The 26,735-nt window shown below is 43.8% G+C and overlaps 1 protein-coding gene across 11 annotated transcripts in view; it reads right to left on the minus strand.

The window, feature by feature from the left end:
- PTPRK (protein tyrosine phosphatase receptor type K) overlaps positions 1–26,735 on the minus strand; it is a 656,446-nt gene that overhangs the window by 241,214 nt on the left and 388,497 nt on the right. The gene's annotated exons all lie outside the window — the stretch shown is intronic.

Consider the following 26,735-nt stretch of genomic DNA (forward strand, 5'->3'; position numbering starts at 1 on the left):
TCTGGTAACATTTCCTGAACTATTGTGAATCACTTCATGATAATTCATGTATTTTATAAGACAAAAAAATTGGGACTTTGAATTTCAAAATCAACTCATTTTATTTTATTGAGAGAAGCTATGAACAATTCCTGCAGTAATAGCTTCAGTGTCACGTTCCATCGCCCCCCTGAGAGCATCTCCAAAAACATCATTGCAGTCCATTTCAAACCTGTCAAATGGAGTGTAGGGTGAATAATATGGAAATACATCAAAGCAATTCAGAATGTTTAGAACTGGGCAATACTGACTGGATGGTGACAATGCCAAGATTAATAACAATATATGGAATTATTTATGGTTCCTCAATCAAATAACTTATCCTGGCATACATATGTCTGAAATGGGTACCCATTTCTCCCTCTCCCCTCCTAGCCATTTAATATAGTTTTAACAAACCTGTAAAGTGAAAGTTAGCAACAAGGGACTGAAAAGGTGTGAGGGAAAAAATCTATGAAGTTTCTGCCTGGAGTAGTACATTGCCTAGGAGTGATTTATTTTAAGAAACGATCAAAGCAACATGTATTTTTCCAATAAAATGAATCCACTGATAAACATGGAAGGTTCATTTTCATTCCAGATGCCACATATTTCAGCTAATTTGTTTCAGTTAATTAGGCAACAATGCTAAATTCAAGTCTCACAGGGGTTTCACACAGCAGTAGTGCAGAACCAAAACAGCAACTCCAAGCAGGTAGAGACATCTGGTGGGAAGTGCATGCAAAAGATATCTAACCCTACCCCTCTACCATCCTTCAACCCTGCCCCCCAAAAAGAAAACACAACACCTTTAAGAAAATGAAGTAAACTGTGGTTCTACCTTTGAAAAGTCACTATGTAAAAATTGTTAGTCAATATATCATTACCACGTGCTTATTCATAACAATGATGACCTGAACAGGATCTCAACTGCTTCCAAGAACGCCTTGTTACATTCTATCAGCACTTCGAGGTGAAGTTCAGGATTAGATTTCTTTGTCCCTCTGCATCTCTATCAGAGATGACATTACTCTGGAGCTACTAGATATTTTTTCTGGAAGTGCATACTTGCCATTTTTAGAAGGGATCAGATTGCCCAAATAGTAAGTATTCACAAAATTTTGCCAGGGAGGCATTTCCCATGAGCGTCCATAGAAGGCCTGCAACCAAAGCACTCATCTCATGTTACACAATTTGAAAATTGTGCTCTCATATGAATCCATGATATCTCAGAATGGGAACAGCTGGAATTCTTTTCATTCATCCTCAGTGACGGATCTAGGCCTGATTCAGTAATGTGCACAAGTTCTACACAGTTTAGTTCAGGACAATCTGGACTCTCAGGTATCTGAACTAATTATTCATCTAAATTTCTCTTCTTCTCCCTCTCTGCCCTCCGATTTTCTGGCATAAACCAGGCATAAGCCTGTTTACCTGAATCAAACCTCAGCAATGTAGCATAGTTTAATGAAGGCAGTTCATTTCCTGTGGAACTAGCATATTAAATGGCAAACTCACGAATTCTAAGGTCAGTCTTATAGCTAACAACATAAACATTGTTGGAGGATGATACACCACGAACTCTGAGTTCTGAAACTCTACAATATGAAGCTATGTTTAGAAGTATATACTTTGATTAACAGCATGATTATTACAAGTGAAACTATGCATTAATGAAACTAATATACCACTGCATATTAAATTTTTATGTTGGATGTAAAGCGTATTCTTACATTAGCATATGCATTTTGTTTTTAAGCTCTTGAGGACAAAGACTTATTTAGAAAGTCTCTTCACATTCTAATAAATTATGCATGAATTTTAATCAGTTAGCAAATGAACAAGTAATTGTTCTACAGCAGTATTAATATTCTTCATAACACAATGCACTATCAGATCCAGAGGTATGGTGCAACCAAAAATCCCTAAAGTACACTAAGAGTCAACTGAACCATGCAATCCCAATATACCAGATAAACTTTTTTTTATGTTACCCATTTAACTTGCTATTAATGATTCTCGTTCATTAGTCTATGACCAGATCCATCAAATATTTTCCAACTACAATTTCAAATTGTATCGTTTGCTTTTACAGATCTAGTAACCTGAAAAGGTTATGATTTGAAAAATAACACTAACAATTAGTGGGTGTATTGAGGCCATTATGATGTTGTGATATCACTTCTATTGCACTATTATCAGATGTATGCAACACTACTCAATCTATGGGCTTTGGAGTCACTGCATATATCAGTACACAGTACAGTGATCCTGCAGGATAAGGGAGGATGTGGTTTTCTAGTCTTGTGGTCCAGTTCCTATAGAATAAAGAGCAATACTCTTTCCAAGTGAGCTGGGAAGACAGTTTGTCCAAATGTAAATGTATGGTATGGAAAGAAATGAAGATGATAAGCAAGAGGGGATCCCCAAAGTTACCCTCTCAGAAAAAGTTCACTCTGTGTTAAAGCATACAAGAATTTAGTCACAAGTAAATACTACTACAAAACTTAAAGAGGAAAAAAAGTTTGATCCTTCATTTTGTGATTGATATAATCTCAGAATTAATAATTACTTGTCACACCTGTGAGATTATGAAAAAAATTCAAATGACATAAGCACACATTTAAGTGCACTTGAAGCTGAAACTACTTTGAAAAGTAAAGTAATGCACACAGGAAAAAATAAACCCAACTATACATACAAAATGATGGGGTCTAAATTAGCTGTTACCACTAAAGAAAAAGATATTGGAGCCATAGTGGATAGTTCTCTTAAAATATCTGCAGTGGCAGTCGGGGAAAAAAAAACCTAATAGAATGTTCAGAACCATTAGGCAATCACTAAATAATAAATCAGAAAATAACATAATGCCACTATACAAATCCATAGTACACCCACACCCTGAATAGTATATGCCAGGGTTGGCAACCTCTGGCACGTGGCTCGCCAGGGTAAGCATCCTGGCGGCCTGGGCCAGTTTGTTTACCTGCCGCGTCAGCAGGTTCAGCTAATCGTGGCTCCCACCGGCCGTGGTTTGCCGCTCCAGGCCAATGGGGGCGGTTGGAAGCCGCAGCCAGCGCATCCCTCGGCCCGTGCCGCTTCCTGTCGCCCCTATTGGCTGGGACGGCGAACCGCGCCCAGTGGGAAATACTGTCCGCTGAACCTGCCAGCGCATCAGGTAAACAAACGGGCCCAGCCCGCCAGGGTGCTTACCCTGGCGAGCCACGCACCAGAGGTTGCCGACCCCTAGTATATGCAGTCCTGGGTGCCACATCTCAAAAAGATATTAGAACTTGAAAGAGTACAGAGAAGTGCAATGAAAATGATTAGGGGTATAGAACAGCTTCCATACTAGGGGATGTTAAAAAGTCTGAATCTGTTCACCTTAGAAAAGAGATGACTAAGGGGTGGCTATAACAGAGATCTATAAAATCATGAATTCTGTGGAGAATGTGAATAAGGAAGTGTTATTTACCAGTTCACATAACACAGAAACGAAGGGGTCATATGATGAAATTAATAGGCAGCAGGTTTAAAACAAACAAAAGCAGGTACTTCTTCAACACCACATAGCCAACCTGTGGAACTCATTGCCTTGGGATTTGGTGAAGGCCAATAGCATAAATGGGTTTAAAAAAGAATTAAGTACGTTCATGGAAGATAGATCCACCAATAGCTATTAGCCAAGATGGTCAGGGACATAACCCCATGCTCTAGGCGTCCCTGAACCTCCAACTGCCAGAAGTTGGGCCTGGACGATGAGATGAAATTGCCCTGTTCTGTTCATTATCTCTGAAGCAACTGACATTGGACACTGTCAGAGACAGGATACTGGGCTAAATGGAACATTAGTCTGACCCAGTATGGCCATTCTTATGACTAGAGAGATATGAACTTTTCACAGCGAACAATTTTTTCATTGAATTTAGCTTTAGTCTTGTGTTCAAACTTATACAATGTTTTATGCAGAAATATTTCAACCTAGGGATTGTTCATGGGCTATTTCAATATGATCACTGAGTAGACATTTGTAACAAATTCCAAACTTTTCACATAGGTCACACTTGGTAATTTCATTCCCTTCTGTGATGAGTGCAAATCTAGCAATCAGGTGTGAATACTTTCATTTAGGAACTAAGGATAAGCTTTCCACAAATACTATGCACCATTGCTTAAACTTAGCCATTTTGGTGTACAATCCTGCCAGTGAACTTGGCTCCTAGACTGTCCTCAGAAAGCAAACAAAAGGAGCACAAAAACTTCTAAAATGTGAATGTTCATGCATAATGTTTTGCAGTATTTGGCCAGTTCAAAATGCCTAAAGCTAAGTTAATCACAAATTAAGACTGACATTTCATCAATATGACATCTCCATTTTGCCTACTAGTAATTCAGTACGCTCAAATCAAGATTTGAATCACATTATGCATTAAATGCACTGAGATATTTAGGCACCACTGAATAGAATAGGCACAAAGCATGAACTTTAACTGATTTTTCTTGCTGTTAAATGGTTGTGTCACATCCTTAATGTTACACATTGTGTGTTAATTAATTACATATAATAGGCAAAAAAGCAACCAGGAAAATTACTAATGATTTTAGTATCATAAGTGGTATTATAAAAGTAAAACATTATGCACTAGCATGTAAAATATACCTATTACAAGATTACTTTTACATTATTCAATATAATTCACCAAGTCCACTTTTATGTACTAACCTATACTACACACACAGTCCACATGTACGTACAGTAGCACACCTCCACCCACACCACTACGTCTCCCTTCCAGTACAGAACATGTGCCCAAACTTTGGGTGAGGGAGGAGGGTTAAGGTAACATTTATTTTAGTGGCAGCAATTTGCCAAATTTAAGTGTTGCCAACTTTTTTTTTTTTTAATTTTCTCACAATTCTTACAGTATTCAATATTTTACTGAAAGCCCCAGCTTTCAGTCAGGTGATTACATGAAACGCTCAGCATTACTTTAAAACAAGTGTCTAGTCCTCAGTTCCAGAAAAAAAAATAACTGAAAATGTGACTTGTGTGCATTTGAAATGCACAAAAACTAAAAAGGTAAATAAAAAGAAATTCATAACTGGTATTTATGAATAATTTTAAATCCATATTCAAGTCAATCACAGAAAGGAGTACACGAAGGGAGCATGCAGTAGTACTATGAAACCCAGTTACAATGATCTTTTAAGGTCTTCCTCAACCAAAAAGCATCCCAGTGGACGCATAATTGCCTTTGTGCCTGGCTGCTTGAAATCAGCAGTTGGGCCACTGCATCCTATCACCTTGTTGGTAAAAAGTTTCCACCTTTGCTTCTCAAATATTATTGTAATACACAATATGCAGCAATGAAATTGGGGAATATATGCCTCACTGAGATCCAGCCTAGTCAAGGGGCACTGCCAGCTCCCTTGCAGTCTCTACCAAATGCACTTTGAAAAGTCATCCGACCTGCACTTGCAGTTAAATCTTTCCTTGCTGCTGTGCAAGTGTCCAGCTTCACAAACCAGGGAAGCAAAGGGTAGGCCAGGTCTCCTAGAAGATGCTTAATGAACTTGCACACCTGGCTGACAACTTTCCCCACTGTGTATTTTCAACCACAAACTGATTGCCATCCGAGACACAGCAGTATGGGCAAGCATCCAAAGCACAATCACCATCCACTTTTCCACCATCAAAGCAGCTTTCATTCTGGTATCTCTGTGCTGGATGGCAGAGATAAGCTCAGTACACAGATCTGGGATGGAGCCTGCAGCATCTGAAAGTTCTCAGCAGATCATCCCAGATCTGCACTGTAGTATGATCCCATCAGTCACTGCTTGTTTCTCAGGCCCAGAAATGCCACTCCATCATGTGGAGCTGGTCAACGAATGCCTGCAACACCCAATAATTTTCATGCATTGTTTGCCATCATCCATTCCTCCTCCTTATCGAGTCCTATCTCATCTTCATTGCAGCATCACCAGCCGTTGTTGCAGTGATAGTCACTGCAATTTCACCAATACAGAAGAATTGCATGCCCTATCTCCAAAACAAATGTGATAACTCTGCTGACCTGTGCAGGATCCATGTTTCTGCCAGTACAAGGAACTGTAGGAATTTTTTTAAAAGCACAAAAGTTACGGGATAGAAAAAAAACATTATGGGATGGAGGAAAGGAAATTATGGGGACTTGGCCCCAAACTCCGATAGGTCCCTGAGCACAGTACTAGTATCCCACAATGCACTGCAAAACATTCCAACAAGCTATTGTGACAGATAGTGGTTCTGGGCCATTGAGGTGCCCACCTATGGTGTACTACATTATCTGCTGATACAGTTTCTCACAATGTGGACATGCAGAACCAGGAAGAGTAGCCAAGTCCATGCATGGCTCTAGCAATTTAGCAATTTCAGCAACTATAATGCCGCAAAAATTCTGGCAGAAAAACTTTTTAGGGTAGATATGGCCCTAGTCTTCTCTTCCTGGTTATGGTCTCTCCTCTGACTCCTGAAACAAGGTCCCCTTTGCTTATTCAGGTTAGATGATCAAAATGTTCCCCCTTAGCTCAATGAACATGTCCTTTTTCAACAGCAGCTTTTAACTGCTTGTGTCTTCTTTTTCCTTTTTTTTTTTTCCTCCTCTCTTTTCTTCTGTGGATTTTCCATTGTTCCAGCCTCACACTTGCAGACAATTCAGGAAAAAACAGTTTCTCCTAAGCTGCAGATATCTCATTGTTCTAGGGTGCCTCCAAGTTCAGAACTCAATGTCCAGGGTTGACTCCAGATTTTTTGCCGCCCCAAGCAGTGAGGGGGAGAGGGGAATAAATAAATAAATAAATAAATAAAAGCCGTGATCGGTGGCACTTTGGCGGCAGCTCTATCGCTTCGCCTCATTCTTTGGCAGTAGGTCCTTCCCTCCAAGAAGGACTGAGGGACCCGCTGCCAAATTGCCGAAGACCTGGCCGTGCCACCCTTCTCTATTGGCAGCCCCAAACACCTGCTTCCTGCGCTGGTGCCTGGAGTCGGCCCGGTCAATGACTCTTGTTGCACTGCCCTAGCCCAGGTCTGTCCATAAATGGCTGACTCTACATACCTGAGGCATACAGTGATACAGCAATTTCACAAAATCAACCAGAATTCAAAAGTTATACATAGATAAGTTTTCCAAATTGTCACAACCTTCATGTTTATATTTTTCAGATGAATACAGAGATAGTTCAAACACATCTCAGCACTTTCAACTATTCGTCTGTCTACACAAATTACAGCAGTTATGATGAGAAAGACCTAATAGCATGAGATCTATCACTCTACTGCAAAGTTCTAGCTGCCCTTCCAGCATCGTCAGTCCCATGCTGAGCGGCTTCGTATGTAGGATTGGGAGGCTTGTATTTTTTCATCAGTAAACATCAATAAACATTTATTTCACAAACAATGTCCATTGATACTAATGGAAATTTATATGTAGGAAAACTAAGAAAAATTCTGCTTGAGAAGTTTTCAGAGTTAGACGTATGGATACTTAATTTATATATTTGGATCTGTGATGCTGACAAATTGTGTTTTAACTATTTATAAAGCTTTAACTTTTTAAAATATTAATGTCTACTGCCATTAATTGTTTGACTCCCTCCCCCTCTATTGTTCTATAATTTTCCCAAGATTGTGAACATTTAAATTTATAAAAATAAAAAATGTGTAGAGATTGATATCCACTGATATTATAAAAAAGATAAAAACTGAATTCTGCCACGCCTATTCATATGATATGGGATATACACTCACGGTGACTTCAACAAGTAAAATGTACCCTTAACTGCCTTGTAACCTGTTGCTCATTGATACACAGTACCTACAAAATGTTACTATTTAATTAAAGGAATTAGTTGACTGGAACAAAAGAACACTAAGCAATTGCTTAGTGACCAGGCGGCATCGAGTGATTTATCCAACTCATATAAAAGGAACAGCTATAAATACGTCATTAATTCTCATTTGTCATTATTACTAAAAATGGGAAAACTCAAATAATTTGTCTTAAACACAAGCATTTTAACATAAACACCCAACATAACTTGGCAAAATTCAGTAATGTTGTATAAAGATCCTGTTAGTATGAACATACACAACAGAAATGGCAAACTGAACAGCAGCCCATGACACTTTGCATAATTATGACCCCATTGTATTTAGCCACTGCAACATCAGCTTTAAATTTAGGGTCTCTGCTAGTGTTGATACTGAATATGTCACACTTTAGCTCAAACTCTCAAGTACCTGCATAATATATCAAGTTTATGTCTGAAGTACAAAAAAGATTGTGCAGCTATAAAAGTGTTTAATCTTTGTGACACAGTAGTTACTGACCACCCAAAGTGCTGAAATAAGAATTATTATTTCACTGTGGAAACTGCTAACTTCTGCATAGTGATTTCATATCCTATGCATCATCATGGCATTTTATTCACCTTGATTTGAAACACCATTGCAATCATTTTATTATCTGCCCTTAAATAAAAGGAACAGTGTGTTGCTTCAGCACTGTCAGCAGAAATTGAAAACATTAGGCTCATGCTCAGCGTACATATAAAAATAAACAAGATTTTCTTAAAAACTGAAGCATGTTCTCCCCCACATCTTGTAAGCACAGACACACTCCTGATATTTTAGGATACCAGTACATGCCACCATAGGAATCAATTAGAAGTGGATGGCTTGTTTTGTCAAAAAGATTATATATTGTATTATAAAGACATTTATACAGGACATTACTTCAGAGAGTAATGAAAATACACAATGGTTGGTCTGCATGAAAGAAAATGTGGTGACCATAATGTGCTGCACTACATATAAAGATGAAGATTTTGTTCAGTGTAAATGAGCCGGTTGTAAAGCTAACTCGGAGTTTTCATCACAATTACTTCATTCTCCACATGCATCAGTAAGTCGCACGAGATCTCAACTTTTAGGTTATTGCTAGAAAGGAACATTCATTGTAGGTTAAGAACAAAATCAAATCCCTTCTTCAAAAACTGGCACCTCCCAAAAATGATTCAGAATCCACTAATGCATGGCTTGTGCAATGGAGTGAGTGAGAACAGTACATTTTATACACCATTGCACAAGTACTCATGCTGTCAAATTGCCAGTTGCCTGTAATGGAAAGGAGGAATAAAGCTGGAGGGGTAGGTGCAGAAATAGTGTCCTGTTTGAAACATTAAACCATGCAGATGGTGACAAAGCATCAGGCATTAAGATTCCACAGCTGGGTTATAGTTTTATTCATGACCAGTGACAAGAACTTAGCCCTCAGCATTTGAAGAGGCACGGCACACCTCTGAATTTGAACCTTGCTTAGATAAAACTTCCACTCAAGTGACAGAGTTCTGCCTACGAAAGAGCAGCAAGGTTTGCCTCATGGTTTACAGTTATATACTATACACTTGTTTTGTGCACTGGAACTATGCAGATGAATTACTTGTTTCAATTTTAAGTCTTTTGAGTTCAACCCAATGCCAACATCCTCAACTTGCATTTATTTATTATATGTATTATCGAAGCACCTAGGAGCCCAGCCATGGACCAGGACGCTCGGTGCTGTACAAACACAGACCAAAAAGTCAGTCTCCAGCCCCAAAAAAGCTTACAATCTAAGCAGAAGACAAAGAGACAACAGATGGACAGGTATATGGGGAAGTAGAGGAAACAATAAGACATTGCTGGTCAGCATGATAGGCTGTGGTCTCAGCACATTAGCAGCGTAAATGTCATGCCTTGTGTATGCGTTATGGCAAAGGACAGTTTTAAGGGGTGATTTGAAGGAGAAGATGAAGTGGCTTTGCAGATGTTTACTGGAAGCTCCTCCCAAGTGTGGGGGACAGCATGGGAGGAAAGAATGAAGGTGCTTGTTTGAAGGTGCTTGTTTGAAAATTTAATTCACGTGCAGTGGAGGCGGGCATCATGGTCTGACTGGAGACAGGAATCAACCTTTGCACACTGAATGAGAGACAGTACAGAAGGTGGGATTGGAAGGGCCCTGACAATGAAGTAGCTTATTTCTGATGTTCCAGGAGAGGGAGCCAGCAGAGAAATGCAAAGAGTGGGGTGACATGATAAAAGAGACAGGCCAAGAGAACGATCTTTGCTGCAGCATTCTGAAAAGATACAAGCAGGGCAAGATTGCACTTGTCATGGCCAGAAAAAAGGATGTCACGGTATTCAAGATGCGAGCCTGGATGAGAGTTTTAGCTAAGTGGATGAATAAGAAACTTGGTATCTTAGCGACATTATGTAGAAAGAATCAGCAAAATTTAGACATAAGTCAAAAATGATGCCCAGGCTTTGGGCCTGAGTGACAGGCAGGATGGTGGTATTGTCAATAGCGATCAGGAAAGAAAGTTGCGGGAAAAGCTTGTGGGGAAGCCATGTTTAGGCATGCTGAGCTTGAGTTGATAGCAAAAAATCCACAAGGAAATGTCAGAGAGACAGGTGAAGATTTTAGTTTGAAAAGGAGACAGGTCTGAAGAACAGAGATAGACCAGGGAGGTCAGCACAGAAGTGGTAGTTGAATTTGTGTTTGTGAATAAGAAGGTAGAGGGAGAAGAAAAGGGGACGAAGGACAGAGCCCTGTTGAATGCCCACAGAAAACTGCAGGGGGAAGGGGAGGGTGAGAAGGACACACACTGAAGGGGTGATTAGAGAGGTAGGAGGAGAAACCAGGAGAGAAGAGTGTCCTGGAAGCCAATGGAGAACAAGATTTCAAGAAGACAAACATGGTCAATTATGTTGAAGGCAGCTGACAGGTCAAAGAGGATGAGGATGGAGTACTGATTCTGAGATGTGGCAAAGAACAGATCATTAAAGATTTTGGCGAGAGTGGTTTCAGTGGAGTTCCTGGAGCAGAAGGTGAATTGGAGTGGGTTTAGGATGGAAATGGAGTAATGAATGTAAACAGCACATTCAATGAGCTTAGAACATCAAGGGAAAAGGGGGATGGAGTGGTAGCAGGAGAGGCAAATGGCATGAAGGGTGGTTTTTGTTTTGTTTTTTGTATTGTTTAAGATGGATAAGACTACAGCATGTTTGCATTGTGAGGGGAAGTCAGGGGAGAGTGACAGGTTACGGAGTAGAATAAGGGAAGGGATGAGAGTGGGCATGAGGGAGTTTAGGAGATGAGGTGAGGTCACTAGGGCCAGTGGATGAGACAGTTCTGCATCTGTGATGGAGGAGGAGGAGAGAGAGACAGAGTAAGAGAGTTTGCGGTAGGAGGGCACAAGCTGAGAGAAAGGGGAAGGTCACATCATATTTTGTCAATTTTCCTTTTGAAAAAAATTGTCGAGATCTGTGTGGACAGAGAAGTGGAAGTAGGAGAAGCGAAGAGAGTGAGAAGTGAGTAAAAAGTTAGGAAGAAGTGTCTGGGATTGCGTGCATGGGATTCAATTAAATTGGAGAAGTAGAGTTGTTTAGTAGGGAAATGCAGAAATGGAGGAGGAGAGGTTGAATTTGTGAGCCAGTGCTGGGCGTTGGCAGGACAGGAATTGCGTAGGATGGAGGAATAAAAAGGAGTCAAGTCAACCGTGGAGGAGAGAGAAACATGGAGAGAGTCAACAACCATATCAGTGGAAGAAAGGACAAGGAGGAGAGGCTGAGAGCAGATGAGAAGACATCAGCAGTGATGGATTGGAAGTCATGGAATACCTGAGTGAACATAGTGTGTAGGGGAGGGGCTGATGCCACAAAGTCACTTTTATTTCCCGTTTGTTATCTGCAAAAAGAATAGAAATTCTTTATTCTTTCTTACACATGTAGGAAAAAATATTTTCATCAGACGAAATGTGTTTCCAATTAGCCACGGGTAAGGAACTCTTAAACAGATTCCAAAACTCTACACCTCACATTAACACACTGCCATATAATGAATACCTGCGGGTGACAAGTGCTTAAGTATCTTTAAGGTACACTAACTAGAAATGCTTCCTTAGATATTGGTAAACAGATAGGCAGCAGTTAAGAAAGGAAGCACAGTGTTTTAATAAAGGGGTTCTGTGTGATGTAGTAAAACAAGCAGAGTGAGATCTGCACGGTATGGTCCCCCAGACATTAATTTGGAATAGTTCTGTTGCTAACTCCAGAACAATAATTATTCTTCTGTGCTTTTATGGTGCATACTACAGCTCACTGGTAGAATCAAACTGTTAAAAATGGGTATAATTTCATGTGTGTTGACAAAATTTCCCAGTCATATGAAACAACAAACTATGGTACCTAAAAACTTGAATGTTTATGGAAACTTATGAAGCCAGCTCGCTACCTGTGACATAATAGCATGCTGCCATTCTCAGGAATCCAGCTCCATAGATGGTGCCAGGGAATGAAATAACCATGGAGGTGATGGCATCAGTATGGAATTAAGAGTGGACTGAGCTGAATTCTTAAGCAGCTGATGAAGAGGCATAATCTCAGATAGGTCCCTTCTGTAGTCACACAACAAAATGATACAACTGGGCTACAAAGGTGCAAGTGGTATGAAGTAAGATGCATGGCAAATGGCTCTTGCAAGCCCATTGAAGTTGAAAAGTCTCAATTTACGCCTTATTTCCAATCTGAATGTATCTAACCTCAATTTACAGCCATTGGATCATACTAATGCAATCCTGGGATGCATCAACAGGAGGATCTCAAATAGGAACAGAGGTTATTTTACCTCTACATTTGTCACTAGTGTGACCTGTGCTGGAAATCTGTATTGAGTTTTGGTGTCCACAATTCAAGAAGGAGGTAGACAAATTGGAGAGGGTTCAGAGAAGAACCACAACAATGATTAAAGAATTAGAAAACAAGCTTTACAGTGACAGATACAAGAAGCTCCATATATTTAGCCTGACAAAGCGAAGGTTAAGGGGTGACTTGATAATAGTCTATATGTACCTACATGGGGAACAAATATTTAATAATGAGTTCATCAATCTAGCAGAGAGAGGTATAATGCAATCCAAACTCTGCAAGTTGAAGCTAGACAAAGTCAGACTAGAAATAAGGCATAAATGTTTAAGAGTGAGAGTAATTAACCAGTGGAATAATTTACCAAGAGTGGTGATGGATTCTCCATCACTGACAATTTTAAAATCAAAATTGGATGCTTTTCTAAAAGATCTGCTCTAGGAATTACTTTGGGGAAGTTCTATGTCCTGTGTTATACAGGAGTTCAGACTAGATGATCATAATGGTCCCTTCTAGCCTTGGGATCAATGCATCTATGAATAAATTAGCCTTATTATTCCAATGAACAATAACGTGCGTATATTTGTTTTCAAATGGTGATCATCAAGACAAAAACATTGTCATGCTAAATTTAATATTATTTAGAAAGATTAAACAGGATCAAGCATGACCACCACAAATATCTTAAATGCTAATCACCACACAATTGGAGACTAAGGATGAGTATTTTCACACAAATTCCAGTTTCAAGGTTTATATGTACAGAAAAAACAACTAAACTCCAGGTGGCTCACAATGGGCACAGAAATCAAGGGACTGGAGTACTTTATTTCCATTTCTGTAATTTTTTTCCCGAGAAATGATCTGCAGTGTCTTTTGTACATCTCACTACGAATATCTAAGCCCTTAGATGCTTGACTTTCCATCCCGCCCACCTACTGAGTCATGAAGATGAAGAAGTGAGGGAACTTGTACTCTAGTTGACTCAGGAATTATTTTGTGGAAGTTCTATGGCCGACACTACACAGGTCAGACTATACAATCGCAATGGTTGCTTTTGGCCTTGGAATCTATGAATTTATGAACTTGCTTGAGTATCAGGGAGGAAAAAAGTTAACCTTAAAACAGATTGCATGAGCATCTCCCATGGAGTGATTAATAGAGAGAAAATAATAAATATTTCAGAAATGAATGAACTATTACAAAAAAAAGCAGCTGCCCACCCACTCAATGCCAGATGGGCTTTGCTGGGTTCCAAAGCCTCGAGGAACTTTTTAGGGAATGACAGAAGCAAACTAGGTTTTAAAACCCCACTACTTCATCTGGACTTTAATGCGAGACAATTTAATGTTCTTAAAATTTAAACGAAAAAGAAACAATAAATGTTATACAGGAATAACAGTTTATCCTCCTCATGTCCAGGGAAATGAGTTTTGTATATGGTATACAGTATACATATTAATAGATTAAAAAGATTTTTTTCCCCATTCAAGGTTTCAGAGTGAACAGTGAAATTTACTGTCAAGTGTCAGAAACCAGAACCACAGCAGCCAAAACTGGTGCACCAGCAGGTTAGTGGGGAGAGCTGCACATCAGCAGAGGGTTAGCCCAGTCCTGAAGGGCAGGCTCTCCAACACCCTCCTTGCCACAACTGTATAGGCTAGGTGGAGAGGGGGGGACTTCTCCTGGGCCATCAGTAACTATTGGAGCAGGAATCAAAATGGCCAACAAACACTTCTTCGTGGTTTGGACCTCATGACATCACTGGAACCAGATATTTTTCTGTTTGATTCCTAGACACCTGTGCTAATCACCTTCAAATGGATCAGACAGCAGAAGAACCAAGTCGATGTTCACCACAACATGAGGCAGGAATCTCCCTTCTGCCATCACCTCTCTGCAAACCCCACACAGTATCATTGCCCGCTGTCTGGTCTGTTCTCAAGTCAGTTCGGCTTGGCTAGGGGAAAGAAAGAGCCTTCACAGCTCTGGGAGTTCCCAACAACAGGAGAGGAGCTTTGGTGTGGGACACTGGTAAATATCTGAAAAAGGTCTGTTTGCAGTATGATTTGTGTTGCAATCTGGACTGAGGACACAGGGAGGGTGGTTGTGTAGTAAGGCAGGACAGAGCTGAGTTGGTAAGTGAGTGGTGGGGATGAAAATAATAAGACCATTTTGCCATGAATGAGGATTTTAGTGAGCCTTGGAGGATTGAGGTTGGTACATATTAGGAAATATTTTTAACAAGACGTGTATAGAAACTAAGTAACTACTTTGCCTTATTTTCGTAACCCTTGTTTGCCCATCTTATTTCTTCACCTGTTGTTTTAGGTCTTATATATTTCATAAGATCCACTGTTTCAATATATGTTCTTTGGGATCAGGCTGACTTATATTTGTAATGTAAATTAAACAACAACTAAGTGCTGTGGGCACAGAATCTGATACCAGTGATTACGAGGTTTTGATGAAGCATCTGCAAACCCCAGAAGGGATGCATGGAGTTTCGGTGGAATTTATACTCAGGTGCACTGTTCATGTGTGTTATAAGATGCTGGATGCTCAGATAGCAGCTGTGGCCAAAAACTGTTTTGTTTTTTTTTCATTTGCACCTGCTGAGAAGAGTGACTTTTTTTCTCTCAGGTTCAGTTCTTGGCAAAATTCTCCATATTTTCGTCACCTGTCTTGACAGAAAGCATTCTACATTAGGCTCCACTTCTCTCTGAGGCTGAAGTTAATGAGTAGACTGTGGTATTCTACACTAAGAGGAGTTTCACACCAAAAGTGCATTACACTCGTGACCTGGGATCTGCACTGACAGCCAAAAAGTTTCCAGAAGGAATTCAATGTGTTGTTTTTAAATATAATTTGAGTCCTGGTTATCTGAGAGACTACATCTCTCCCTACAACATAGTGCACCAAGATGAGATCAGTGGAGTCAGTTGAGCAGAAGTTGTCTTTATATGAACAGAATATGCTTCTGGCAGGGTAATTTCAGTGAGGGATACACATCTTTGAAATCTGGCTCCCCTCCCTGGGATACCAAAGCACAGACCTGTTAACTTTCAGGGTATACTACACAAGGCCAAATTTTACTCTCAGGGAGATAAAGAATGAATAGGTTCTTTTTTTTCATGTGATAGGAAAGGGTTATTTTATCTGCTGGGAAAAGCAAGTTATTGTATTTGAGATTTTCTGTGAAATTTAATTATGTCCTGAGCCTCAGGTGGGCCTATGCATGGAAAAAATATATAAATAAATATTGATCTTCCAAGTATGGTGCTTCTGCATGCCTCTCTGGGGGGTTATTACTATTTAATTGTGATATAACTGTTTTTGCATTTAAATTTCATGTTGTTCATGACAGGGACTAACATTCTACATTAGTAAAATAAACCCATGACATACTTCTAACACATGGGGCGGTATCAATGATGATTCTCCTGGATTGCTGTGTCTCAGGCAAGTGAAGTGAATTCCACCATTCAAGTGTTTTAATAACACACACATACATACTTATATTTAAGAACTGAACTGGTTATATGAGAAGTAATTTTCATTTTGTTTGGATTCCTTATTTGAACCAACTCTCACCCTCTTTATTAATACTTCTATAATTAAAACTGAGCAAGTGAGCATTTATTATTCATCCAATGCCTGTTTTAATTCCTCAGTAGGATGCAAAACAACAGCCCATAAGACTGAGCTAGCAGACTGAAAGTTAAGTGACTAAGCTTCAGTACTGACACAAGAACGGTAAACAAACAATATCAACCAGAGCTATAGAAGCACTGAAGAGACGAAAAGCTACCAAGGCAGAAATTAGGTGGTACTCTTTCCCTCTTCAAATACAGAATATACACTATTAATGAGGTTGCCACCTTCAAAGATTACTAGCTCAGTGGTTTGAGCATTGGCCTGCTAAACCCAGGGTTGTGAGTTCAATCCTTGAGGGGGCCATTTGGGGATTGGTCCTGCTTTGAGCAGGGGGTTGGACTAAATGATCTCTTGAGGTCCCTTCCAATCCTAATAATATGTGATTCTATGCCCCTTCTGTATGAAACCTAGCTTGTTTGTTTGCAAGTTAAGGTTGCAAAGTCAAGCACTCAAAAGTCAGCAGATACCAGTGCCACCACTAAAGTGCTCTGTGCACACAGCCATTTTGTCTGAGGTCTGCCGGGGGCTGAGTTCTATATATGGCATGTTGAAGCAAGATGCTAGGAACATATTTTTATATTACAGTAGTATATCCAGTCTGCAATTAATATCAGAACCACACTGTACTACCTGTTAAATAGCAGGTTACTCCCAAAAGCTTAAAATTGAAAGAGATTAAGACTGGCGAAAGCATGGTCACTGCAGAAAGAATGTTGAGCAATTTCACCAGCAAGCTCTACTGTGCATAAGGCACATTGCTAACTGTGATTTCTGAGCTTATAATTTTTGCCAGATCAGAACTAAGCAACAGAAGGCATCTCTGCACACCCCGACCGCCTGCCAAATTTCAAAGTCCGGTTGCAAATCAAAGAAGGTTAAGATCCTTTCAAAAAAAGCTAAAAAGGTATTTTTATACATCAGAAATTATAGGAAACCCTAATAATGGGACCATTACTCCTACAATAAATGTCTGTAGAACAATACAAGTCTGTAAAAGACAGTTACCTTTTCTGTACCTGGTGTTCTTCAAGATGTGTTGCTCATGTCTATTCTACAATAGGTGTGCGTGCTCGCCACGTGCACTGGTGCCAGAAGTTTTTTTCCTAGCAGCACTTGTAGAGAAGTGTCCCTAGTGACCCTTGGAGTGGCGCCTCCATGGCACGGTATAAGGGGCGCTGTGCGCTCCCCCCAGCCTCAATTCCTTCTTGCCAGACAACTCCAACAGAGAGGAAAGAGGGCAGGATGTAGAATAGACACGAGCAACATATCTCAAAGAACACCAGTTACGGAAAAGGTAACTGTCTTTTCTTCTCTGAGTGATTGCTCATGTGTATTCCACAATAAGTGATTCCAAGCTATATCTGTTGGAGGAGGGTAGAAATCACAAATTCTTAGGATGGAGCACAGCCCTGCCAAACCCGGTGTCCTCCCTTGTTTGGGAGATGATCGCATAATGCGAGGTGAAAGTGTGAACTGAAGACCACGTGGCAGCCCTACAAATGTCCTGGATGGGGATATGGGCCAAAAAGGCAGCCACTGAGGCCTACGCCCTAGTCGAGTGTGCCCTCACAATTGACGGTGAGGGGATTCCCACCAGGGCATAACAGGTATGGATGTTTCTGGGGAAGTCTGCTCCAAATGGGCTACTCTGCTTAGCTTGAGTCAGAGGCCTAAAGGCTGGTGGAGACTGAGGACTGCCCAACATGGGTCTAGCCTCTTCCCCAGTTTTACTCCGGTGCTATAGTGGAGAAGGCCTCTTCTTAGCCTTCTTGGCATGCCCCATGGACAGGGAGCGGTGTTGACTAGTAGATGGCCCCAAGGGGTTACCGCACACCACCATAGTGCCAACTCGGAGCAACACGCTGGAGTTGAGGTCAACGCCGACTCATTCAGGATAGCTCGGAGCCTAACGTCTCTCTCGGTCCGAGGCTTAAACGACTTGCAAATCTTGCAGCGATGGCTGAGATGGGTTTCCCCAAAACAGCGTCAACAAACCCTGTGCAGATCACTCACTGACACAGGTTGCCTACAAGTGTCGCACAACTTAAAACCCGGGGTGCGGGGCATGCCCCGGCCCGGGCGTGGGGCATGCCCCGGCCCGGGCGTACTAGCTAAACTAAACTAAACTAAACTACAGGTACCATACACTGAATGAACAAACGTTCTGGGGACAAGCTACAGCAAAGCTGGAGCAGAGCAGTTCCAAAGCTCCTTCACTTGTGGCAAGAAAGAAATGAGGGTGGAGGGAGCGTACAGCGCCCCGTATACTGAGCTATGGAGGTGCCACTCCAGGAGTCGCTAGGGATGCTCCCCTACGGGTACTGCCAGGAGAAAATCTTCCGATACCGGTGCATGTGGCAAATACACACGCCTATTGTGGAATATACATGAGCAATCACTCAAAGAAGAAACATTACTGTTACAGACCTGGTAGGGCTCCGTCCGCTACACATTCACCAGGATATTGTTTTTGGAACCAATCACTGAATCCTGTGTACTTCTAAGCCCTGTGAGTCTGAGCTATGCACATGAAGATTCTCTGTCTTGTCAATTTCAGTCCTGGCATGCAGACTCCCTGTCTTCAACTCGTTCTCAGAAGAGGCTGTGGTTCAGATGGGCTCACTAAGGACTGGGGCTAAAGCCAAAGCCCGAGCCTCACTGCCCAGGGCTGACACAAAGCATGAGGGCTTCAGCCTGGGGCAGTGGGGCTCGGGCTCCTGTCCCTCACCACACCTAGGATCAAGTAGCAATTTTTGTTGTCAGAAGGATGTTGTAGTGCAAAGAAGTTTGAGAACTGCTGCTAGCATATTCATTGCACTACCAGGGCAAGTGTCATTCAATGTTAACTAGTCTTGATTGCTCTGCAGCTACTTCCAGACAGGGTTTGTGGGATATATACCCAGATCCCTGTTAGCAAATATCTGATTCAATACAACTAAAGGTCAGAATTATACATAAAGTTCATAAAATCAATCAGAATTCATAAGCTGTACATGGACAAATCACCAAGCTATCACACATACATAGTATATACAAAACACAGACACACTCCCTTCCTCCCCCATTTTAATGGGTATAAAACACACAGCTAAGGTAAATATAGTCAATCAAGTACAATAGGCTTGTATAAACTCTTTGATACTTCTTTTCACTGTGGGACAATTCTGCCCAATAAACCCCAGTAGTGCTACTGGATTACAATTACTAAACACTTTGAAAGGAGAAGTTAAAATTGCCACTTGTCTACAAACCCTATTTCCAAGAACAAATGTTTTGCCCTGCTGTCAGCCTTTGTTTCACAGTCAGCATACATGGTTCCCTACTGGTAAGTATTCTAACCCTGTGGTGTTTATATTTTGTTTGGCTTGAATTATTTATCATTTCTTTCTCAGCAACACAAGGGAAAAAAATTGAAGTCAGCCAGAAAGCTCATTTAAGCTTGTACAGTCTTTCGATGCACCTTCACAAAATATTTTCCTTAAAATACTTATCTCTTCTCTTACATTATTAAATGAAATGTTCCTATTTTTGCTTTTGATCATTTTCTCAATATATTGACTCTGTGAAAAGAAATTCCATCAAAATGCCTTTAGTCTGGCCCTTACTTAGCTTAAGTTCATACTCTTTGCTCTTAAGTTTGACACTAGCTCAGATTGCCTTGTAATATCTATCCTCCCTATTTTTTGAATTATATACACTTTAATGACATTCTCCAGTAATGTCCCCTCCTTCCACTGAATGCAAACCTATTTTCTCTATTTTATTAAATAACTGAATTCTTTAGAAGCTACTCATCCCTCTACAGCAAATTCTCTATTTCTGTAATTATATATAAACAAAAATGACATGAACTTAGCTAATATTCCAAACACAGAATCAGAATACACATTTTAACTTAAATTTAATAGTTCATTTTATGCATATCTCATATCTCTTCATCCCACTCCACCATATCACCATTCTCCAAAGCTGTGAAGCATTTGGAGATTCAGTTTGTATGAAAGACACTATACAACTTCGTACTATTGCACTGTTGTTAAGTATTGTGATGAAAGTTTTAGTGTTTTATCAATCACTAATCATTACTGCTTCCCCAGGCTGTGTTTGTGGCATGACAACTATCAAGTGTGCATTTCCTTTCCACGTTTTTGTAGTTAGCCTATGCACTTCACGTTTCTATACCTGACTGCACGTCATTAATTTATCTCATGATCTTAGTATATTAAAAATATCCTATAGTTTATTATCTTTATACTTTGTATTGTGTATGTATTTGAAACTGGGAGAGTCTGGAGGTTAGGTTGTAGGAGAAACACATGCCTTTTCCCCTTTAAAACTTTTCTAAGTCCTGGGCTACACTACCGGGCGGGGGAGGGGGTTTCAAACTAAGATACGCAACTTCAGCTACTCTATTCGCGTAGCTGAAGTTGAAGAATCTTAGTTTGACTTACCCGCCCACCCTCACGGCGGTGATTCAACTGCCACGGTTCCCCCGTCGACTCCACTTACTTCGCTAGCTTGGCAGGTAGTGTTTGATGTATCGGGGATTGATTTATCACGTCTTGGCCAAATGATAAATCGATCCCCGATACATCGAACACTACCCGCCAATCCAGCGAGTAGTACAGACGTACCCTAAGTCTTCCCCCTTCCTCTCTGTTAAGTCTGGCTGCTCCTGCTTTAGGTTACTCCTTGTCGGATTTTAAAATTGCCTTAACAGTTTAGCATACTATGATTGAGCTGTCTGTCCAGGTTATTATATTGGTGCCTATCATTATAGTATCAAATTGCCTCTGTTTTGCGCTAAGATTCAAAGCCAGGAGTGGAGAAACTAATAAGAGTCATATGAATAAGATAATAAAAAGAGGTTCTTTAAATATATTAGGAAGGAGAAAAAGATGAAGGAAAGTGTATTTTACTTAGTGGGGAAGGAGAGCTAATAACTGATGACATCAAGAAAGAAGAGGTGCTTAATGCCTATTTTGCATCAATCCTCACTAAATAGGTTAATGATGACCAGATATGCAGCACAATTAATATTGACAACCAGGGGAAGGAATGCAAGCCAAAATAGGGGAAAAGACGGTTACTCACCTTTGTAACTGTTGTTCTTCAAGATGTGTTGCTCATTTTCATTCCAAGTAGGTGTGCGCGCGCCGCGTGCACGTTCGTTGGAAGAATTTTCCCCTAGCAACACCCGCGGTCGCGCAGGCGCCCGGCGTGGCGCTTGCGGCACGTATATATGCCCCTGCCGCCGGCTACCTCCTCAGTTCCTTCTGCCGCTACTCTGACAGTTGGGGAAGGAGGGCGGGGTGGAATAATATGAAGCAACACATCTCGAAGAACAACAGTTACAAAGGGATAACGCGTCTTTGCTTCTTCGAGTCTTGCTCACATATTCATTCCAATACGTGAATCAAAGCTACCTAGCGTGGTGTCGGAGTTGAGACTGTCGAATGTAGAACCACCAAGCCAAGAGCTGCAATTGTCCTGGACTGCTGCACCAAAGCGTAATGGCTAGAGAACTGGCACGGACGACCACGTGGCTGCCACCGGACATATGTCTGTAGAGGCCACGGGCTAGGAAGCAATGAGGAGCTTGTGCTCCGTCGTGGAATGTGCAGTCACTCGTCCTGGAGAGGTGTGACTAAAGGTAGCACGTTTTATATGCAGGCCCGTCACCCAGGATGAACCAATATTTGAGTGAGACAGGGTACCTTTCACCTGTCGCAACGGCAAAAATTTGGGAGTCTTTTCAGAAAGGTCTGGTGCGGTTAATGTAAACGCCAGGCGCTCTGTACACAATGAATTAGGCTCTGCTCCCTGCGGATCATAGTTTAGGAATAAAACAGCTGGAGAGTCCTGGTTAAGGTGGAAAGGGAACCACGTTGGCGGAAGGCGGGATGCCGGGCGCAGCGGCACCTTGTCCCTGTGAAATATCGTGTAAGTGGTCCGCGACAAGAGCGTGAAGCTCAAGACCTCTGCCGAGTAATGCGCCACCAGGAACCCACCTTCACGATAGAACAGAGAGAGCAGGTCGCCAAGGATCGAAGGGAGGGGCATTAAGTTTTCGAAGAACCAGATTGAGGTCCCAGGATGGGGCGGGACGGTGACCTGGGGACTACAAGCGCTCCAACCCTTGAAGGAGAACTAGAGACCATCGGTGAGAGAAGACGAGGAAGGGTTTCCTGGATGGTCCCGAGAAAGGGCAGCTGGTGACTCGCAGGATGAGAGTGCGAGCCCTGCTTTTAAGTCCCCATAGATATTCCAAATATCACTTGGATGGGAGCACGGTTGGGTGATACGCCTTCGCGCTGACACCAGCAAGAGAATCTCTCATTTCGCCAGGGTAGGTACCCCGGTTCAGGTTTCCCTGCTTTCCAGGAGCACCTGCGCACGGGTAGACAAAGCGCAGCTCCGCAAGCCAACCAGCAGGAACACGCCGTCAGTGGAGGGACTGGAGTCGGGATGGAAAGCCTGCCGTGTCTTGAGATATTAGTCCTGATGTAGCGGCAAGGAGAACTGACCTGCTATGGACAGGTCCAGCAGCGGTGTACCATGGCTGGCGAGGCCAGCTGGGGCGATGAGAATTACTCGAGCCTTGTCCTGCGCAGCTTCACCAGGATCTTTGTGCACAAGGGGAACGGCGGGAAGGCAAATAGGGGTGGGTCGACAGACAGGAGGAATGCTCCGAGACCGAATCCGCGGCAAGACCGCGGAAGGAGCAGAACTGGCACTTTCGGTCTGGTGCGAGGTGAAGAGGTCGATTGAGGAACCCACCTCGGAATCAGAGAATGGGCATGCCGAAGAAGGGACCTACTCCGTGGCTAGGAAGGACTGCTGAATTGGTCCCCATACGGTCTGGACCCTGGAGGAAGGAGGCCACCAGATCCACAGCGTGGGTATACAAAATTCCCAGAGTGCGATAGCCTCCTGACAAAGAGGAGATACGGTACTCCTGCTTTTATATAGGCAATGAGTGTGGTGTTGTCCGTGAGCACTAAAACGCAACGTCTTCCTCTCGCAGTGAGGGAGAAAGGTCTGACAGCGAGGAGAGCCGCTGCAGCTCTGACATGTAATGTCATGACGCTCCTGAGCAGACCAGAGACCTGTGTCGGTGACCCATGTGAGCTCCCCAGCCCAGAGAGGATGCGTCTGTGTCAGGGACAGGATGGTTGCCTGGGATGGAACGGCATGCCCGCACATACCAGGGACGGGTCTGCCACCAGCGAGGGAGAGCAAAACGTCTGTGGAGAGTGAACCAGATGTCCATGCTGTCGCCTCTGAGGGTCGAAAACGGAGGCCACCAACAATGTGGCAGGGGCGAAGCGGAGCTTGGCGTTCTTGGTGACAAAGGTGCGCCGCCATGTGACCGAGCAGGCCTGAGACAAACCCGTCCGAGGTGGGGGAAGGCGAGTAGGCCCTCTATTGTAGAGCCTTCGCCTGGAACCGCAAGTGGAAGCGAGGCTGTCGCCAGAGTAGTCTAAGAGAGCTCCTCATAAGTCCTATCCTCTGCGTGGTAGCGAGGATGGATTGTCGAAATTGATTCAAGAGCCCTAGAGTTTCGAACAGCTCTGTTCATGACGATTGGTGGCGACCTGAGCCTCTGAAGACGCCAGCGAACAAGCCAGTCGCCAGGTAGGGAAGAACATATCCTCGTCGACGGGAAAGCGGCCACTACCGCCATACTGTTTGTAAACACCCGCGGGGCAGAGAAAGCCGAAGGCAGGACCGGAATCGAAAGTGCGTCCGTACCACAAAGCGAAGAAAACGTCCTGTCGGTGGGTAGATCGAAACAGAAGTAGGCGTCTTCAATGTCGAATGAAGCAACGAACCAGTTCCCAGGTCCAGGGACGGATAATAGACCTAAGGACACCATGCGGCACTTTCAACTTCTCACGAGCGTTGAGTCCGCCAGTCTAGGATGGTCGGAGACCCCTTTTGACTGGGGATAAAAAAATAAGCCGAGTAAAACCCTCTCCCCTGAGATTTGAGGCACCCCTCTATGGCTCCGATTTCGAGAAAAGCGTGAGGACCTACTGGTACAGGAGATGCTCGGAGAGGTCCTGAAGAGGGACGGAGGTGGTGGAAGGGAGGAGCTGAAATAAACTGGAGGTGGTAGTCAAAACCACCGTGCGTAAACCAACGATCCCAGTTAGACGGGCCACGTCCGGCAGGGAAGGAGAAAGGCGTTTGAAAAAAAGGAAAGAGAAACCGAAAGGACTGGTGCTCTGCTCTCGACGCACCTTCAAAAATTTGTTTAGTCCCGGCGCTGTTGCGGAACCATTATTTTGTCCCTTTGGAACCAAGACTGACGTCTCCGGTCACACAGCCCCGTCGTTATTAAGTCTTACGGGCGTGGTGGGGGGTAAGGGCGTGGGAGGCTGCGCACGGAAGACCTTCTTGGTCGCGGCGTGCATGCTAAGGAGGCATGATAATGCGGTTGTCTTTAGGACTTGGACACGTGTCCGTCTCCTCTCCGAAAATGCCCTTCCCTCGAATGGGAGGTCTGGATCGTGGTCAGTTCTGGAAGGCAATCCAGACACCTGCAACCACGAAATCCTCCTCCGTTGTTATCTGCCGCGAACAGTCCTAGCCGCGAATCTGCGCGTCGAGGGAGGGCCTGCAGGGGGTTCTGGAGACTTTGCGCCCTCCAGCAGCTCTGCACTCCAGACGGGATGTCTAGCGGTACAGCTCAGTAACTGGCCATGGACTCCAGTGTAAAATTGTATCTACTGAGGAGGCCTGGGGTTGCAACCCACAACTGCAGATCCCCTGCGGAGTACACTTGCGCCCAGCAGGTCCATGCATTTCCTCCCGGATTTTGGGCGGGGCTGGCGGCTGGCCATGGCGCTCCCTCTCGTTGACGAACTTATACAACCAAGGGAGCTGGAGGAGGATGGTGTGAGGTAACTGTACACTTTAGAGGGCACCAGTACTTCCTCTCCACGCCTGGCCATTGAGGATAGACGCCGAACGTGCCATATTGTGTCCTCTGCTTGGATGGAGCGTAGAAGGCAGAGCGACCGTGTAGGGCATCTGAAGACAGAATGTCCACCGACCGGTCTCCACCTCGGGGACTTCCTCACTCTGCAGGTAATGCTCAACGCTACGCGCGAGCAGGTCCTGTGGGCGCATAGGTCGATGGGGCGGCAGAAGTTGAAGCCCGCCACCGCCTCGCCGTGAGGCCGACGAGGCCCGGGGACCACAGGTTCCTCCTCAGGTTCTGCTCTAGAGGGGGGCCCGTTTGTGTGCGGTTGCAGGGTCTGGGGTCGCCGTGGAGGTGTCGTCCCTCTGGCGGTGGACGGCTGATAGAGCCCCCGTCCCGAGGGGTGGAGTCGCAGGCCTGGATACCACAGTGATCACCTTGGGCTTGATGATAGGCCCAAGGTGTCCAAGGCCACTGCGCCGGCTGTCCAGACCTGGTGCTCTCTGGGTTCCACATCACACCCGTAAGAGATCGCTGTCCGGGCGAGAGGAACCCGAGGTGGCCGTGATTGCCAAGTGAGCAGATGTCCGGGGATGGTACCTTGACCTCATCGTGTATTGGGCGAACGTGCCGGATTGTACCGGTGCTGGGACCGGGTAAGCGGGACTGCGACCAGAAGGTGCGGAGGTCGACGGAGAGACTGCTACCATCCTGGTGCAGGAGTAGCTCGCAAGCAACCGGTGAGATGCGCTCCGTCGGATCGGTTTAACGGAAGGTAGCCGTCGAGGCGAGTACGCGTCGGTGACCTGGCCCGCTGCGCGAGTACGACTGGCGCCGAGAGAGAGACCGGTGCCGGACTTGCGAGCGGCGTGTGGACAGATGACTCGGCCGGTGGAGCGTGCCGGTGATCTCGATCTCGACCTCGACCGGTGCTTCCACTTCTCCAGAGACAGTCGAAAACATACCGGCTTCCTGTAGACGAGATTACCGCACCGGCGGTGCCGGGGAGGGTTCAGTCACGCTACATATTCCCTCACGCGTTGCACAAGGTTTCCGGGTAGTGGGAACAGCAAGCTCGACCAGCATTCCGCCGGGAGCTGTCTTGACACCGGACTCACGGCTCTTGCCTGGCTGGAGTCTGACGGTGCTGGGAGAACCGTGCCGGGGCAGATTGCCGGTGTGCACGGCAACGGATTCCATGCCGACTGCGGTGCTGTATTGCAGCACAGGAGCCTTGGACTTCTCACCTCGCGAGAGGGAGCGGTGCGGCCCGATTCTGCGCTCGAGACTGTTGGTGCCAGCGTAATTTTGCGTCCTGTCTCTCCAGTGCGATGCGGAACTCTGCCTCGTACGGGTACTTCGGTGTGCTCGGTGCCGGGCTGCCTGGTCAAGGCAGCCCCATAAGGAGCT

This window comes from Chelonoidis abingdonii, chromosome 3 (assembly GCF_003597395.2).
Source record: "Chelonoidis abingdonii isolate Lonesome George chromosome 3, CheloAbing_2.0, whole genome shotgun sequence".
In the NCBI taxonomy this organism is placed as follows: domain Eukaryota; kingdom Metazoa; phylum Chordata; order Testudines; family Testudinidae; genus Chelonoidis; species Chelonoidis abingdonii.